A 14,543-nucleotide genomic window follows, 5' to 3' on the forward strand; every position below is an offset into this window, starting at 1 on the left:
AAGAGGATAACTATATGTTTTTCCTTGGGTTCACCTTCTTACTTAGCTTCTTTAGATTCACCTATTGTAGACTCCGTGACCCTTATTTATGGCTAGAAACCAATTATGAGTGAGTACATCCCATGTTCATCTTTTTGGGTCTGGGATACCTCACTCAGGATAGTGTTTTCTATTTCCATCCATTTGCATGCAAAATTCGAGAAGTCATTGTTTTTTACCGCAACGTAGTACTCTAATGTGTATATATTCCAAACTTTCTTCATCCATTCTTCCATTGAAGGGCATCTAGGTTGTTTCCAGGTTCTGGCTATTACAAATAATACTGCTATGAACAGAGTTGAACAAATGCTTTTGTCATATGATAGGGCATCTCTTGGGTATATTCCCAAGAGTGGTATTGATGGGCCCAGGGGTAGGTTGATCCCGAATTTCCTGAGAAACCGAAACACTGACTTCCACAGTGGTTGCACAAGATTGCATTCCACCAGCAATGCATGAGGGTACCCCTTCCTCCACAGCCTCTCCAGCAAAGGCTATCCTTGGTGTTTTTGACGTTAGCCATTCTTCTTAGTTAAGGGAGCCACTTTAGGGTTGGCAAGAGACCTGACCCCTAGAGGGGCTCCCAGGTGCCCAAGCCGAGGTCCCCAGTTAGTTCCTTGGGCAGCTGAGGATAGGGAACCTGAAATGACCCTATCCTAGAGCAATACTGACGAATATCTTGCATATCATCATAGAACCTTCATCTGGTGATGGATGGAGATAGAGACAGAGACCCACACTGGAGCACTGGACTGAGCTCCCAAGGTCCCAATGAGGAGCAGAAGGAGGGAGAACATGAGCAAAGAAGTCGGGACCAAGAGGGGTGCACCCACCCACTGAGACAGTGGAGCTGATCTATTGGGAGCTCACCAAGGCCAGCTGGACTGTGACTGAAAAAGCATGGGATAAAACTGGACTCTCTGAACATGGCGAACAATGAGGGCTGATGAGACGCAAAGGACAATGGCACGGGGTTTTGATCCTACGTAATGTGCTGGCTTTGTGGGAGCCTAGCCAGTTTGGATGTTCACCTTCCTAGATATGGACGGAGGGGGGAGGACCTAGGACTTACCACAGGGCAGAAAACCCTGACTGCTCTTTGGACTGGAGAGGGAGGGGGAAAGGAGTAGGGTGAGGGGGAGAAGGGTGGGAGGAGGGGGAGAAGGGTGGGAGGAGGGGGAGAAGGGTGGGAGGAGGGAGAGGGAAATGGGAGGCTGGGAGGAGGTGGAAACTTGTTTTTTTTTCTCCTTTTCTCAATAAAAAAAGGAAAAAAAAGTTAAAATCAGGGAAACATCTTAGAATCATCAAATCAGCTTCATAATTATTTTCATATAAGGTCGGGGGCAAGAGAGGCTTTGGCACTGCTGGGAAATTTCAAGTGAGCAGGCAAGATAAAAAGATGAATGCTTTTCTTTTCCTTGTGTTCGTGCCTAGCGATAGGATGGGAAAGGAGCTGTTAAAATGAATGTAAGGAATCTACAGATTCAATGCAATGCCCAGCAAAATTCTTTACAGACCTTAAAAGAATGGTATTCACCATCATATGAAAAAGCAAAAAACCCAGGATAGCCAAAATATCCTGTACAGTAAAAGAACTTCTGGAGACATCACAAGCCCTGACTTCAAACTCTACTATAGAGCTAACATACTGAAAACAGCCTGGTATTAACATAAAAACAGACAAGAGGATCAATGGAAGTGAATTGAAGACCCATATATCAATCCACACACCTACAAATACCTAATTTTTAACAAAGAAGCACAAAATATAAAATGGAAAAAAGAAAGCTTATTCAACAAATGATCTGGCATAACTGGATATCAACACATAGAAGAATGAAAATAGACCCATATCTATCACCATACACAAAACTCAAGTATAAATGGATCAAAGTCCTCAAAACAAAGCCAGCCACACTGAACCTCATAAAAGAGAAAGTGGGAAATACACTTGAATGCACTGGCACAGGTGACCACATCTTAAATATAACCCCAGCGGCACAGACACTGAGAGAAACAAATAATAAATGGGACCTCCTGAAACTAAAAAGCTTCTGTAAAGCAAAGGACACAGTCAACAAGACAAAACAACAGCCTACATAATGGGAAAAGAGGTCTGATCTCCAAAATATACAAAGAACTCAAAAAATTGGTCATCAAAAGAACAAATAATCCAATAACAAATGGGATACAGATCTAAACAGAGAACTCTCAACTTAGGAATCCAAAATGACTGAAAGGTACTTAAGGAAATGCTCAATATCCTTAGCCATCAGAGAAATGCAAATCAAAACAACTCTGAAATTCCATCTTATACCTGTAAGAATGGCCAAGATCAAAAACACAGATGAAAACTTATGCTGGAGAAGATGTAGAGTAAAGGAAACACTCCTGCATTGTTGGTGGGAATGCAAGCTGCTACAGCCTCTTTGGATGTCAGTGTGGTGATATCGGGACCATGGGTCTATCCCTGCTCCTCCCACATCACTCAAGATGAATACAATTTATGTGTTGTTATTTCAGGTGTAAAGCTAGCGGTGTAGGAGCAGGGCGGGATGAAAAAGCAGGCCTGCTCATCTCATCACTACACTTGAGGACAGTTTCTGGTCAGCCAGCTTAACAACCTGTTTGTTCCTGTGCTCCCTCTGCCCTCTAGTGGTTAGTTATAGTGACATTGTTTATTACACCTTGGGCATGTTAATTTCCCACCTGCCTTGGGATATTCCATTGTACAATAACTAGGTATTTAAGATGTTTCCTAAGTTTGAATGAATGGCATTCAGCTGATCTCCTTTCAAATGAACCAGGTCTCTTGTATGTTCTTTCAGTCTTCAAGCCCTTGCCCAGCTCACATACAGTACAGAGGTATGCAAACTGTGCCAAGAGTAATGCAGGCATTACAGTTGGAGACCCATCAGCAAGATCAGGAGTTACAGTTGGAGGCTCATCAGCGATACTGGAAAGTAGGGGACTCCTGAGAGATGGCCCTCAAATGTTGGCCAGCAGCTAAAAAATTGATTGGTGAGGGTGGATTTAAAATGGGTGCAAATAATTCTGTTCCAGTGTTGACAGGCCAATTAACAGGCCAATTGTTAGTTCTTTTAGGCACCGGTATTAAAATTGAGGCAGCACAAGAGAATATTATGACAGTTTTAGAGATTAGTCCCTGGTTTCTACATGCAGGGGGCTTTAATATTACTGACTGGGAGCAGGTAAAGGCTGACCTTCAAAAAGCATTCAAAGAGTGAGGGCCAGAAGAATTTCCCATAGTGATATTTTTCACTATGGTGCTTAGTCAGAGATGCTCTTCTCAGTGATGGTGTAAAAGTAAAAGAACAATTAGATAATTGAACCTTTGAGGAGATTCAGAATGTAGAATCTGTGAGTTATATTAAGAGCTTTGAGGAGGGGCAAGTTAAGAAGACTAAAAGGGATATAGAAGAGGAAGAAGAAATTTTACAAAAGGAGATTGCACTGATAAAAAAGAAGTTAGAAAAAGAAGAAAGAAAGGAAGCAAACAGAGATGTCTCCATGAGACCTCTATTGCAAAATCCATTCCTTGCCACTTCAAATCCTTTTGCTGCAGCTTCCACCCCTATAGACTTAAAGGCAGAAATCTGAGAGATCCAAGATAGACTAAATCATCTATGGAGAGAAAGGAAAATTTATCCTGTTGTGGAAATTATTGGTCCGTAAGGACAGAGGATCAGGCAGCATAACCTTCTGGCCTTTAAGGACACTAAGCAACAAAAAAGAAGCAGTTATAGTCTATGAAACTTGTGCTCCCTTCACTGTGGCTTTAATGGAATCATTTGTGGAACTCAACCTTACACCCAGTTACTGTATGCAGCTTTGCAGGGCTTGTCTTTTGTGGGGAGATTATTCGTTATGGAGAAGTGCAGGTAGCTTGCAAAAATACTACACTGCGTAATGCCACTGCAGGTTTCCCCAGCATAGCCTTAACATGTTAACGGGTGCAGGACAGTATGCTGGCTTAGCAGCACAGATTGCTTATGACTCTACTGCTTATGCTCAGATATCTACTGTAAAGCTTGGAAAGCTTTACCTAATAAAGGACCAGGGGAAGAAGTGTCTAAGGTCCTTCAAGGACACTCAGAACCTTATCCTGAGTTTGCTGACCACCTGTAATAGCTGGGAAGTCACATTTTTGGGGATGTGGACACAGATATGTCTGTCATAAATCAATTGGCCTATGAATATGTTAACAAATACTGTTAAGAGGCTATACACCCCCATAGAAATAGGAGTTTAAATGAGTATATCCAGTTATGCAGGGATTAATGGCACTCACGCGATGGAACAGGTTATTGTTTCTGCCCTTATAAAGAGTCTAGGTGGAGCTAGGTCAAGGAATTGTTTTCAGTGCGAGATCTGGACACATCAAAAAGAATTGGCCTACAAGTAAAGGGACGGTTAATCAACCCAGGGGAAATCCAGGTGTTTGCCCAAAATGTCAATTTTTGTACCCAAGTTAAGACCCCCAGAGAGACCACCAGAATCCAGTCAAGTCCAGAATGCAAAAGCAAGGTTTATTTCTTTGGGTATACAGTCTAGCTAGCTGGGATCAGTCCCAAAATGTGATGCAGCACAGTAGGGAGAGCTCCCATTCCTCATTTGGGGTTGACATATATAGGCAAAATCCACATGCCAGGTTTACTCAGGGTCAAAGGGGTTAGTTTTGCTATATACAGGGAGGAGACTACTTCTGCACACCCTCTTTCCCCTGTAAACAGCTACTTTTGCTTTTGTGCATGCCCTCTGCCCTCCGCCCAAAAAGTTACATCTGCCTTTGTCTAGACTACAAAGCTGGATGCCGACAGGTGGCTAGCTGCTATGAGCATTTTGTGGTTTATATTTTTGCAGAGGTTCCTGTTTTCAGCTAGCTCTTGATGTTGCAAAGTTTAACCTAGTACCTTAATTAGCTCTTGATCAAGCAAAGTTTCTTAAAATTCTCCATGTCCTTACAACTGGGTTAATGACTGTCATGGGAAAAGGTTCCAAGGCCTTTCAGATACATAAACTGATAGTTCTGTGACTGATGATAGCCTCTGAAAAGGTACAACAGCAGTATCCATATCAATACTTGGGGCATCAGCTGTTGCAGACAGGAATGAAACCACAGAAATTTACTCTTAGCTTAGATAAACTACAAACTTTGAATGATTTTCAAAAATTGCTTGGAAACTTCAGTTGGGTCCATCCAGTCTGGGAATTCCTAAGGGAGTCTTAAAACCACTTTTTGGCATCCTGCAGAGGCCTCAGGAAAGACAATATATTACTTTAATTGAAGAAAAGCTTGCCTCTGTTTGTATTCATTATATTGACTAAGATATCTTGAGAGCAGGTCACTGATACTGTTAAACTGACAATGGGCCAGCCTATATCAGCATTGGCTTCGCTAAATTTTGCTCTGAGTTCTCTATTTTTCATAAAACAGAAATACCTTATAATCCTCAAGGACAAGCTAATGTGGAGCATGCTCATCTTATGCTCAAAGCTTATTTGTATAAAATAAAAAAGGGGGAATATGGTTCCACCCCAGAGACCATTTATTTTTTATTTCATACTTAAAATTCTTTGAGTGTTGATGCTCAATCTCACACTGCTGATGGGCATTGGTTTCCAGTTTCTTCCAGGATGCCTCATGTCAAATGGAAGAATCTAGCAGATGGCACTTGGTGTGGTCCAGATCCCATACTAGTGTGGGGAAGAAGGGCTGTTTGTGTTTTCCTGCAGGATGCTGACATTCCAGTATGGGTACCTGAGCATCTGCTGTGTGCTGTGAATTTTTATGTCCAGAAATCTGAAGACAGGACAGAGCCAAGAGATCAAATAGACACTGGTTTGTCAATTGAAGAGTTGCTGGGATCCGAGGAGCTGGCTGTGATGGTCCAAGTGCCAAGGATTGTTCTCTGCCTATCAACTCATCCCAAGATAATGGCGACAATGCCTATATGTGCTGGGGCATCATCTTAATGTTTTCATGGTGCCAGAGCCAAAGGCAAACTCAGATCAATTTCATCACTTGGCAAGTCCTCTTAGCTATTGCCCTGGAGGATCTTTCAGCACAAATATGGCTGAACATGGTGATGGATGACTAGTGAGCCAATGATGGGAAAGGTTTTGGGGGGACTGCCCCAACCTAAGGCAGGAAATCCAGAGCAACAGCTGCTGGATTTACCATTAGTCAGTCAGTTGTTTCTGCTAGCACAATGGATACTTTATCAGGACAGGTTGCCAATGCCTTGGCCACTCAAATTGAGCAAAATTTATAAATGAATACTGCAGTTAAATTTACAATTGGTTTTGGTTAAAGACCATTGCTAGGTTATACAATGAAAAGGCTTTTTGCTGTTATTCACGGACCCTGGAGTGCACAATTTACATATTGGCACTTGAGATTATTCTAGTTAACTATACCAGGGTTCCTCCCACCAGTGCTGAAACCTTACTTAAAAGGCTCCAATTTCCAGGCAGACTTATTAAGGATTGAGCAGTCACAGCCTCCTTAAGGAGTGCCTATATGTGCTGGGGCATCATCTTAATGTTTTCATGGTGCCAGAGCCAAAGGCAAACTCAGATCAATTTCATCTCTTGGCAAGTCCTCTTAGCTATTGCCCTGGAGGATCTTTCAGCACAAATATGGCTGAACATGGTGATGGATGACTAGTGAGCCAATGATGGGAAAGGTTTTGGGGGGACTGCCCCAACCTAAGGCAGGAAATGTGTATTGACCTGGATGCTTTCCTATGATCGGTAAGGGATATTGCTTGATGTCCAATGCCACCTGAGACAGGCCTAGTCATATAATTTATCTAAAAGGGGAACCTGTAGGACCCATGGGTCTATACCTGCTCCAGGGTTTTATCTTGAGGACAGTTTCTGACCAGCCAGTTTAACAACCTCTTTCTTTGTGTGTTCCCTCTTCCCACCCTGGTGGTTAGCTATAGGGTCATTGTTTACTCCACCTTGGCACGCTAATTTCCCACCTGTTGGGGGTATTCCATTGTGCAGCAGCTAGGTATTTAAGGTTTTTCTTAAGTTTGAATGAATGGCATTCTGATGATCTCCTTCAAATGACGCAGGTCTCTTGTGTGTTCTTTTAATCTTCAGGCCCTTGCCCAGCTTGCATATGGTACAGTGGCACGTGAACTGTACCAAGAGTAATGCAGGCATACATGGTTATTTCTCAGAAATTTGGGAAACAACCCTCCTCAATACCCAGCAATACCACTTCTGGGTATATACTCATAGGGTGCTCAATCGTACCACAAGTACATGTGCTCAACTATGTTCATTGCAGTATTATTGGTCATAGTCAGAATCTGGAAACAACCTAAATGTCCCTTGACTGAAGAATGGATAAGGAAAATGTGGTACATTTACACAATGGAGTACTACACAGCAGAAAAAAATGACAGCTTGAATTTCACAGGAAAATGGATAGAGCTAGAAAACATTGACTGTGGTAACCCAGACCCAGAAAGACAAATATAATGTGTACTTAGCCATAAGTGAATTTTAGTCATAAATCAAAGAAAGAAAGCCTAAAAGTCACAATCCCAAAGAACCTAGACAACAATGAGGACCATAAGAAAGACATACATGGATCTAATCTACATGAGAAGTAGAAAAAGACAGTATCTCCTGAGTAAATTGGGAGCATAGGGAACATGGGAGAGGATAGAAGGGTAGGGGAGAAGAAGGGAGGGGAGTGTAGAAAAATGTAGAGCTCAATAAAATCAAATAAAAAAAAGAAGAGTGAACTGAAGCAACCTTTAGCTCCTGTCTCAGGCAGGGTCTATAAGCCTTACCTCTGTGGCTGTGGCTCCTTCATTCTCCACTCTGCTAAGCTATGGAGCTGCCAGACTGAGGTGACAAAATATATTTGCTATATCCTGACCCCACATTCGGTCAGCCTGACTCTCAGGCATGCATAGCAATTACAGGAATGTTTGCTAACCTGTATAGTTCTTCTCCTATCACTATAAGGTTTGTACTCCCCAGTCAAATAGAATCACATTAAGACACAACCATAAAAGTTAATATCCTGTCATGCTAGGCAGCAGTCACCATAGATACATCAAGGAAAGTTCTCAACTTGTGGTTTTACTTCATAAACTTTCTGTTCACTCATTTGGGACTACCCCTATATTGGAGTCACAAGAATGTGTGTCCAGGGCCAGGTCTGTGTATATCAATAAAAACTTCAAATTCATAAAGAGCTCATTCTGATCACCTTCCCTTGGTAAGAGCACCTGGTTTACAACAGGACAAGGAATCTCTACCCTTTCCTCCAGAGTCCTCTACAATGTACACTTCTTGAAAGTGACTTATACAGTCTCAGCGTCATACCTGCAGATGGGTTGAATAAGAATGGTCTTGTTCAGGTGAAATCAGGTATTCTAGGCCCACAGCTTTTACCTTGAACAGGACATTGTGGTCACAAGATGGGACCTAATAGATGGGTCCTTATTATGTCTTTTGATCCATTAAGGATAAAAGTGACATGGACCTTATTAATATAGTTGTCCTCTTTTGTCTTTTTTTTTGTCTATTTGTGAATAAGGTCTAAAACTTCCATAAGCCAGGACCTTTTTCATGGAAATTAAGTGTAGCGGCGTAAACGAATGCAGGCAGTTTGTAAAAATATATATAGTTTTAATGTAGAAATAGACTTACAGAACCACCGTTCCCGCGGAGACCAGGAGAGTAGAAGAGGAAGCTCGGAGCACGCTCGCCAAATTTATAGGCAGACATTAGCCCGAGGCGAACACGCCCCCTAAGGGGCGGGACTTATCCCTACAATTAAGAAAGACAGAACTGGATCTTTGTTACGAGCTGGGGGGGGGGGGGCTTCAGCTCCAGGTTCTTTTGTGAGCAGTACTATGAGGACCCTGTGCCCTTCTCCCCAGAGAGTGATAAGTAACCAGACCAAGCAAAAGAATTGTCTTTATAATGGTTCTTTACTAGCAACTTCGAAATCCAATGTATCCATGGGGTTTACAATCTTAATAGGCATGGGGGATTGATAATGGGAAACACACAGGCAATTCAATATCACAATTATCAATCCTACTAATCCTAATATGTAAAATCAATTCATAACCTTAATTTTGACTTATCACTTATCTATAAAACACTTCTTAAACTTAATACAAATTATCCATTACCTATAAAACACTTCTTAACCTTAATACAACTTATCCATTACCTATAAAACACATCTTAACCTTAACACAACTTATCCATTAACATTTCCTAATCTTATCAATTATACATAAGATATCTCTTAACATTTCACACACTAAACATATGTATTGACACATCTATGTTCTTCTCTTAACATCTCATACATGCATTAAATAGCATCACATGACCTGGTATTCTTCAGCTTTAAAAAGGATTTTTTGGATTTCTTCAGGCTGGACGCTTGACAGCACTGGGGGCTTGACAGCAAGGCTCAACTCTTGACCCCATAGTCTGCATTTGGGAGATAAGGCTCTCAATGTCCTGCTCTCAGGCTGGTATTGGGTGCTGGATCAATTCTTGACCGCATAGTCTGTGGCCTGGTGCTAGTCTATCTGGGAATGCAGGGCCTTTGGACTCTGCTTTTTGGGTGACCCAGTCTCAGGAGACAAGGCTTTTAGTTCTCTGCTCTCAAGATAGCAAAACGTTCTGTCTGCTTCTCAAGTCAGGAGGTGAAGCTCTGCTCTGGAGATGGCAAAGTATTAAATGTTTCAGCAAGGCATTAAATATTTCTGTTTTTGGAAGGTAGGCTTGGAGGATCTCACTCTACGAGACTCAGTGCCCAGGCCATCATAAGAAGTGAGATAACTGCCCTGCTTCTGCCCTGTCTTTTTATGCCGGTTTGAAACTGCCTCTCGTTTGATCCTTCTGATAACCAGATGTTTTAAATTATCAATATCGACTGGCCACAGAAGCTTGGGGGTCCTTCTCATGTGGCAAGACTACTTCTTTACCAAGATTTCTGGGTGCAGCCTCCCCATCTCGCAGTGCCAGATAGGTGTGGCAGCCTTCAAGTGGGCAAAATGTTCTCTTAATATTTCACCTTAGTAATTTTCCACACCACACACAAGAAGAAATGCTTTTACTCCACACCAAGTTGCATTCATTCTTATCCCATTAATTTCCTGCTCTATCTACACTACAGATTTCCCTTTATTTATTCATTCAGAGGAATCTGTTTTCATGCTCATTACAGTCTTCATAGACAATCTAGATCCAACCCACCTTCCATGTAGATTTATGTAAAACAATGTACCCAGAGGGAACTAGATGATTGTTTGCTTGCTTCTGTGGAGAAATACGCCCTCTGGGGCTGTGGGTCCACTGGTGAAGAAAAAGAATTCTGATTTATCTAGAACTGTGCCTTCCTGGCTTATTCTCTCTCCCCTACTCTTCAGCTGCCAGAAGCCAGGTAAATACCACGGTGCTGGATGGCATTGTGTAGCAGTCATTTTAGGGATACATCCATCCTTTTATAGTCTTGTAAATAAAATCATCATCACCTTCCTTTGGTCACAGGGAATGCAATCCCATATGTGTAAATGTTAGGACTTAGCAGGAAGACATAGATCATTATTGGGAAACTGGTGGAGTCTGCAAAGCCAGGTTATACCTAAAAGGCCCAGACACAGTCAGTATTTACTATCCAAAAGAAATTTGTGCCTAGAGTCATCCAACCCATTAGCCCAAACCAACCCATGTAGTTAGTTACCTCTAGAATATGAGCCCTTAAAACTCCAATTTTGATGTGGGATTCCCCTCTGTATGCTGTGAATATGTTTTATTGCCTTTGGTTAATAAACAAGCTTCTTTCTGCCAGTGGAGTAAATTCAGGCAGAGATTCTGAACAGAGATATAAAGAGAAGGAAGGCAGAGTCAAGGAGATGCCACATAGCTGCCAGATGAGACAGATGCTGGAAACTTGCTTAATACAAATGGGTCAATTCACGATATAAGAGCTAGAAAGATGATTAAGCTATTGGCCAAGCAGTGATTTAATTAATACAGTTTCTGTGTAATTATTTTGGGTCTGGGTTGCCAGAAACAAATAAGCAACCTCAGCCAACACAATTTCACGTTAATTCTGTTGTTAATCTCAAAGATAAAGGTCCAGAAGACAATGGAATTCAGCCCCTCTGCTTTCAGCATGCTGAAAGAGTATATCAGTTCCTTAACCATTCCCAACTGGACATAGGTCAAGACCACTGGCTGTTCTTGGACCCTACGTTGGGAATGCAACTTATCAAACAATAAGCTCAACTTTCAACCTTAACAACTGTAAACAGTACTAACTTAAGCTCACCCTGTAGGATGTCCAGGGAAAAGGTGGCTATTTAATGCCATCAAGATATTCCCTATATATTCCTCCTTATGTATATTGCTATAGTGATACAAATCAGAATAATCCCAGGATTGAATCTCCTCTTTATGAGACAAGGAGGTCTCTGTACTGCTCTGGAAACAGTAAGTTGCTTCTATGACAATCATTCAGGAATACTTAGAAAAAGTGCTAAGGAGATGATCTAACCCCTTACACATAAGTGAATCTATGAGTTGACTGATGCCTGTAGAACAAATGGTGAATGTAACAGGTCCTCAGATTTTAGTAGGTCACCAGGCTTTAGTACAACTGATTCAATAAAGGAAGTACTATCCAGGCAAGTAGATAGCACTCCCTGCCAAACCAAGACCTAATTCATCAACATTCATAGTTCTGGGAAAGTCTTTAAGTGTACTATCTTGGTTTTGTCTTTTGTAGTTGGCTTCTGGTATACTACTAGAGGAAAAAGATGGAAAAAAACCCCAAACACAAAGCCTCTGATCTACAATGGTGATCAGCCTTTAAGATAAACAGGTGCAATAGTGCTGCAAAGTTGTGGGAGCAACCAAGTGACCGCTATCAAATTGGATTTAAAGCCTACTCCATGAGGTGGAACACAGACCTGACACTTCATGTGGCCAAAACTCTGGGACAAGATAAGTCATGAACCTATGGAAAAGTCAAATACTACTGTTCTGCTAAAGGAACACAGCAATAAAGTGGCTCCTAATAACATTCTGCTATACTCATAGATCAGTATCTTTCTCAACCATCATCAGACAAGATTCAGCCTGATGTTAATGGGAACAAATAGCAGAGACTCAGAGCAGGAGCATGTTCAGTCAGTAAGGGGACTCGGAACACCCAACACTAAATGGAATGTTTCCATCAAATCCCATCCCTCATGGCTCCATGAACTCTCCAGAAGAGAAGGCAGAAAGATTGTAAGAGCCAGTGGGGATGGAGATACCAAAGATAAAGACCTTCTAGATACAACAGGACTGATGCACATAGGAGCTGAGAGACTTGTGCAGCATGACAGGACCTGTATAGGTCGAAGTCAGATGAGGGTGCCACAGCTGAGAGTAGAAGGGAGCACAAGCTATAATACCTAATCCAGAGGCTATCTACAATTGACATCCACTTGCAAAGAAAAAACTATTTTTCTCAATTGATCTCACTGGGTACACAAATCACACTTAAGGTAGGTCCTATGCCCAACAGTAGTCGGCCTAAAGAAAATAAACTCAAAATATATTGGAGATATTTTTGTGTCATAGTTGTTTACCTGGAAATTTTTTTAAGTTTGCAGGTCTTTGGGTTCTATATTACAGTTTCTGATTTTGTGTTTTTATGTAATTTCTGTGTGTGCAAATGTGTTATCTTTTGTCTATACATGTTTCTTGTGTTTTGGGATCTTCTGTTTTCTTTTATTTATTTGTCCAATTATGCCTCGTTTGTTTTTATTTTGTTATTAAATTTAATTAATTAAATGTTTTTTATATTTTTGTTTGTTTCCTAATGAGATAGAGAAAGAAAGGGTGTGGATTTGGGTGACTGGGAAGATGGGGGAATCTGGAGGAGGGAACCATAATTAAGAATACATTGTATAAAAAATCCATTTTTAATAGAAAAAGGAAAATAGACAAAAATTAAAAGAAAATTGTTAAAACAATTTCAATTTAAATAAACTTTAAAGTATTTTCAAGATTATAATATATTTCTCCCTTCCCTATACTCCCTCTAAACCCTCCTATAAATGCACTGTCTCCTTACTCTCTTTCAAATTCATGGCCTATTTTCCGTTAAATGTTATTCATGCAAGCAGACATATATTTCTAAATAGAACCTGCTCAGTCTGTATAATGTCATTTGTATGTTGTTTTCAGAACTGATCATTTGGCACCAAATAAACAATTACTGTGATCTTCCCCTTTAACATCTCTTAACTGTCTGTAGTTCTTTGTGTGGGTTGAGTGTCAATTGACTATTAGGAACATTTAAAGAATTTACTCTCAACACATATAAGTTTGTTATTAATGCTCATGTACTGGATAGTTTCTATCATCGTTTTATTTCTTCCTTTTCAGAGACACACTCCCTCCAAAAAAGCAAAACAATTTTACCATAAACAATGAAGAAGCACCTTACCCAGAAGTCTATTTCTATTCTTCTTGGATAGAGTGAATAGCTGTAAACTTAAGAGACAAGCACATCCCAGCTTATCTTAGTTTATTGTACCAGAGAGTTTACTGTGGTTGTTCAAGCACCCTTGGGTCCATGCATTTTAAAAAAGTCCTACACAAAAATGTGGGTGATCACTCAAAAATAGTATGTCTAAAAGAAACAAAGAGCTAGAAAAAATGTCATGAAAATTTAAACTCCAGTTTGCCTCTGCCTCATTGCCCTAAGACCTTCTGCTTTTGACAACCTGACATGATAGAGAGAATAGATGAGTGAGGAACATAAAGGGCAGTGTTTTCTATTGGTTTTATTGAGCTATATATTTTTCTCTACTCCCCTTCCTTCCTCTCTCCTCCCATTCAACACTCTTCCATGATCCCCATGCTCCAAATTTAGCCAGGAGATCTTGACTTTTTCTACTTTCTATATAGATTAGATCTATGTATGTCTCTCTTAGGGTCTTCTTTGTTGTCTAGGTTCTCTGGGATTGTGAATTGTAAGCTGTTTTTTCTTTATGTCTAAAAGTCACTTTTGAATGAATACATATGACATCTGAAGGACAGTGTTTTATGAGGTGAAAGATTTTGGAGCAAAAGCAGACCACGTTCAATATGACCTTTGGAGCCTGATTATTGTTTAAATTCATGCATGTGTAGTTACAAGAGTAATGGTCCCTAACACCCAATTTCCCTAACCTCCTATCCTGTATATAGGCCACCTTACATAGCAAAATTAACTTTTCAAATGTCATTGAAGACCTTGATTTGGAGAGATTTTTCTGAATCAAGTATATGTTCTAACTTAATCGTGGGGTTCCTCATTAGGAAAGATGGCATAAGATAAAAAGTTAAAGCAGATATACTCTTGGCTCTGAAAATAGAGGAAGAGGCTCTTGCCCTGGAAAACAGGTAGTCTCTTGCGACAGTTAGGCCAAGGAAGAGTTTGCCCT

This window comes from Microtus pennsylvanicus, chromosome 8, assembly GCF_037038515.1.
Source record: "Microtus pennsylvanicus isolate mMicPen1 chromosome 8, mMicPen1.hap1, whole genome shotgun sequence".
NCBI lineage: Eukaryota > Metazoa > Chordata > Mammalia > Rodentia > Cricetidae > Microtus > Microtus pennsylvanicus.